The sequence below is a fragment of the Tupaia chinensis genome, unplaced genomic scaffold (assembly GCF_000334495.1).
Source record: "Tupaia chinensis unplaced genomic scaffold, TupChi_1.0 Scaffold000099_1, whole genome shotgun sequence".
Taxonomy (NCBI): Eukaryota; Metazoa; Chordata; class Mammalia; order Scandentia; family Tupaiidae; genus Tupaia; species Tupaia belangeri.
Window position 1 is genome coordinate 3,418,392 of NW_006159563.1, and position 5,428 is coordinate 3,423,819.

Sequence of the window (5,428 nt, forward strand, 5' to 3'; positions counted from 1 at the left end):
GCCGGCCCCTCCGGCACCCGAGCAGCCCCATCTCGCCGGTCGCACGCGGCTTCTTACCGCGCGTGAATCTTCCAAAGCAGCAGAGTTAGCGAGCAAGAGAAGCCGGCCTTCCCGGGGTCCGGAAGCACGTCTTCCCTGAGTGCGCGTCACTTCCGGTGGGCCTTCCCGGACTGCTCCGAGAAGGCAGGACAGCCAGCCAATGAGGCCTCTTCCTTTACAGAGAAAGTTGGCCGAGTAGATGTAGGGCGCCTAGTGTTTGAACGCGCGAGTCTGGGCGCCTAGGACACAGCTACAGTGCTCCGTTCGTGGTGTGACCTCACAGCTTAGTGGGCGAGAAAGACCGGAGGGCCGGGAGGGAGGGAGATTCCGCCAAGGCTTTCCTGAGAATCTGGAAAAACAAAGCAAAAATCAGGTGAAATGGGCTGAGGGAGTTAGGACCATTCCAGGCAGAGACAGGATGAAGATGTTAGTGCATTGAGAGTGGATCACTGTGATAGAAATCTGAATGCATATTTTGGTCTTCTGTTGTGTGAGAGGCGGTGCCTAGTGACCTTCCTGCCCAAAGCTAGTTGATATTTTGTAGTCAAAGAAGTTTTTGTTTTCTTTCGTTTTGTTTCGTTTTGTTTTCTTTTCTTTTCTTTTTTCGCTACAGATGCGTGCACTTGCTGGAGAGAGAGACAAGGAAAGTGTTAAAGCACCCCCAGAGGGGATGGCCACACCACCACAATCCCGTCTCTACTGCACTCTTCTCTCCTGGCATGTGAACCCAGCGGCATGACGGGTCTGAGACTCACCAGTGCAGTCAGCCATGTGTGATCCAGCCACCTTAACCAGCACCCCCTGGCTGGCCCAAGGAATTATTTTTTTAAGAAGACCTAGCCTCCGAAACAACACATTTGTCTCACTTAGATACCACACTAGTTGTCTGGTGAAAAAATTGCATTAAACCACTTGGTTCACCAGGAGAACTACCTCATCCTCATCATCAAGCTCAGTCCACTTTACATTTTAAGTACATAGTTTCCACTTTTTATCTCCTTTGTCCCAGCTTTCATCATGTCTCATGTGGATTACTGTAGCTGGTCTAGTCTGTTCTTGCTCCAACTCCCTGAAATCAATTTTCTTGCCTTTGTTAAGTTAATTTTTGAGAATGTAAACTATATTGCCAAATCAAATTGTTGCTATCCTGCTTTAAACTCTTCCATAGTTTCTCACTTAGGATGAAGTTCAAACTCCTTAAGTGGTATATGAAGTCTCTACTTCACTTAGCTTCACCCTACAGAATCTCCCCCTTCTTTAAGCTCCTCACATAGGAGCCCTCCCTTAGTTTCTGAAATACCACCGTGTGTGTGGTATTCTTCCAATTAATTTCTACCCAGTGCTTTAATATTTTGTTCTCATATAAGCCATGCAAACTCACCTTCCCATATTGAAACAATCCAGTCACTGTAGTACACTGCCTAATGACACTTTTTGAATTTGTGATTACATGAATTGTGTAATAAATTGTTTATTGTACTCTTTTTCTTGGTACTTAATTGGTGCTCAGTATTTGTTAACTGGATAAAGAATAAATACTTTACAGTTTGTTTAAAGCAGACTACAAAGGGTGCCAATTTTCTTGAAGAGGAAAGACTAAAGTCAATGCCATGAGAATGATTTTCTATGGTATCACAAATTTCCTGGGTCATATGGTGGGGAAAGTTTTAAAAGACAAGAAAAACAAAGCAAGATCCCCCAGCCCTTGAAAATAAGGAGTTTAAAAGATGTAAGATCATTCTTGTCTTACCAACTGGCTTCAGGTTCTAAACATCCAACCTAGTAAGATTACATAAAGAGGTTTCCTATGTTTTGTATTTAGATAACTTGGTACTTGCACATAACATATACCACTAGAGGGCGCATCCAACTAAAACTTTTTAGTAGTATCCTGAATTTTAAGTCTGTAGAGTGTTCATTCCCAGAAATGAAGGATCATCTCAATTCATTTTAGTGGAGATGCATCAAATAAAGACTCGTAGTTGAGTAAATGAGTGATAGAAGAAACTCTGGGGTTCAGAAGAAAATACTGCCAATAGTAGTGTTTATTGAACATTTTATAAGTACATGGCACTTTTTTATTTTTAATTTTGTCAAAGGGTACACACACTTTCCAGAAGAGACAGAGATAGAGAGAAAGCACCCCCTGACCTCCACATCATAATCCCTTCTCTATTTCTCCCTTTTGGGATTTTGAGCACACACATACATGAGCCTGCCGTTTTTCTCAAGCCACTGAGTCAGACTTGAACCACACATTCAGCTGTGTGGGATCCAGCTGTCCTAACTGTTATGGGGTGACCCTGTTGCTATTCTAAGTGCTTTACGTTCATTTCCTAAACATCTCAGTATCCTGAGAGATAGGTAGTATTATTTTCTCCATTTTACAACAGTACAATAAGCTCAGAGAGACGAAATAATTTAACCAATGTTACACAGCTAGTAACAACAACAGCCAGAATTTGAACCAAGATTTCAATACAACTCTGCTCTACTACCTTGAAATACTGCAGAGGATTATTTACTTGAACCCACTTAAAACTTAATAAGTTTGGGACCAGCAGTTGGTGTAATGGCTATGTCGCTGGACTTCCGCGTAGTTGATTGTGGTTTGAGTCCTGGATCCAGTGGCTTAAACTCACACGTGTGCCCAAGATCCTGAGGAGAATGGAGAAGGGATTGTGGCATGGCCGTCCCCCTTGGGGGATGATTTCTTGCTTTCTGTCTCTCTCTGGTGAGCGCACACACCCTATAAAAAAAACCTCTCCAAAAAAAAAAAAATAGAAATAAAGAAAATGTAGTAAGTTTTCCTTGCCTGTGTATACTTCAAGAAATTATTTTTCGTTCATTTCTCCCATTTATTGAAATACTGTATGATATTTTTACAGCAATATTATCAGCAAGATAAATGTTAAGTGAGTAGCCAAGTTTTGATTATGAAGGGCTTCATTTTTTTAAAATGAAGTGTATTGGGCCAGCAGGCAACATAGAAGTTAAGATGGCTGGATCCCACATGACTAACTGTGGTTCAAGTCCTGGACCAGGGCATGTGTGCATGTGTGCCCAAAATTTTAAGAGGAGAATGGAGAAGGGATTGCAGCATGGCCATCCTCCTTGAGGGGTGATTGCTCACTTTCCCTTTCTCTGATGAGTACATACACCGTCTAGCAAAAAAAAAAAAAACTTTAAAAAAGAGAAAATGCATTAAGTATACTGAAATTATATATAAAATGTAATAATTATGAAACAAATGTTTATGTAAACATTACCCAGATTAAGGAACTTACCATTGCCAGATACTATTCTTAATTATGTTAATGTCATTTTAGAATGGATAATATTTTTATTTTATTTATTTATTTATTTTTTTAGGTTTTTGCCAGAGAAAGAAAGACAGAGGGAAAGTGAGAAATCACCCCCTAGGGGACATGGCAAAACCACAGTCTCTTCTCCATTCTCCTCTTAGGACCTTGGGTATGCACACACATGTGCCCAGAATGAATGTTAAGCTACCAGATCCGAAACTCAAAACACAGGCAGCTGTGTGGCAGTCCAGTGCCTTAACCGCTATACCACCTGCTGGCCCCTGGACAATGTTTCTACATTTCGAACAAAAATAGTTTGTAAACATTTGACAAACCATCTCCCATCCTGTTGATAACTATAAATTATGTACAAGATATAAATGACAACTGTCCAAAGATTCTGAAGAGTAAATAAAAGAGAGTTGGGGAGAGGATTCAGATTTGAAGAAGCAGCTGGCACATAGGTGTGTGTCCCTGTATGTGTTGGAGTCAGGGCAGAGGGGTCAGGTTTTACTTCAAGAGTGGACCATGGTCATAAAGCAGTACAACATGTATAGCTAAAACCGGAGTAGAAAGCCCTCCACCATTTTTCTGCTTGGAGGACCCAGAGAAAGGATCATGAAATTAGCCATAGCTGGAAAGGGGACAATTGGGGAGGGAAGAAAACCACAAAGAGACATTGTCCAGTATGAAGGGATCACACATGAGTGTCAAGCTGGCCCCTGAACCACATAAGCACAGGACAAACACAGAGACTTAAAAAAATGAACTGACATTTTTTTGTTTTGTTTTTGTTTTGTTTTTAAAGAGAGATTTTTTGCCATAGGTGTATGCACTTGCCAGAGAGACAGAAAAAGAGGAATCACTTCCCGGGGGTAGGGGGTGACCATGCTGTAATACCTTCTCCATTCTTTTCTCAGGATTTTGTGTATACACACACACACAGACACACACACACTCACACACACACACACTCCTAGTGAGTTTTAAGCCCCTAGGTCTGGGTCACAAATTCCAATCAGTCGTGAGAGTCCAGTGTCTTAACTACTTTGCCATCTGAACTGAGATCTGAATTGTCACTCACAAAAAGTAAGACAAAGCTATGACACAAGTCTAAACAATTGCCTGCTTAAAATTTAATTAAGTAATAAAATAGAATTCAGGGTATACAAAACAGCATCCACAACGTCCAGGATAAAATACAAGGTGACTTGATAAAGAACATGAAACATTCTTCAGGAAAAAATAATCAACAGATGGCAGCCCTAAGATGATCTGGACATTAGATATTAGACAAAATCTTTGAAGGATCTATTATGACTCTAATCGAGCTGTAAATGAATTAAAACAAGGAAAAATATAAATGGGTTGAAAGATAGGAAATCTCAGTAGAGAAATAGAAAACATAAGAAAGAACCAAATAGAAATTTTGCAACTAAAATATGGTACCTGAAAAAAATATACTGAATAGATTTAATAGAATGGAAATGACAGAAGAAAGTATGAGTGAGCTTGAAGATAGCCTAGAAGAAATGACCCAATATGAAGAACTAAGTGGAGGGAAATAAAGGCCAAAGAACCAGCCATAGAAACCTATGGGACAATATCAAAAGCCCCAATCTATCTGCAATAAGAGTCACATAAGAACAGGAGAGAATATGGAGCAGAAGACTTATTTAACCCATCCTCTTTTGATGGATGTTTAGGTCCTTTCCAGTCCTTTACTATTATAGGCAATTCTGAAATGAAAAACTCACATATGAGTATGTCATTTTGCACAAGCAAAAGTAATCCTGTAGTATAGATTTTCAGGAATAGAATTGTTGGATCAGGGACCAGCAGTTAGCATAATGGCTATGTCGCTGAACACCCATGTGGGCAGCCATGGTTCGAGTCCCAGACCTGGTGGCTTAAACTCACACCAAGTGTGTGTGTGTGTGTGTGTGTGTGTGTGTGTGTGTGCGCCCAAGATCCAGAGAGGAGAATGGAAGAGAAGGCACTGCGGCGTGGCCATCCCCCTAGGGGGTAATTTCTCGCTTTCTGTCTCTCTGTCTCTGTCTTCCTGGTGAGCGCACACGCCCTAT

The 5,428-nt window shown here is 41.0% G+C and overlaps 1 protein-coding gene across 1 annotated transcript in view; it reads right to left on the reverse strand.

Moving 5' to 3' along the window:
• Nucleotides 1-191, reverse strand: part of ZCCHC9 (zinc finger CCHC-type containing 9) — an 11,706-nt gene extending 11,515 nt beyond the window's left edge. The window contains exon 1 of the mRNA XM_006143497.3: nucleotides 58-191. The gene's annotated coding sequence lies outside the window, so the exon portion shown is untranslated. The remainder of the gene's footprint in view (nucleotides 1-57) is intronic.
• Between the last annotated feature and the right edge of the window lie 5,237 nt (nucleotides 192-5,428).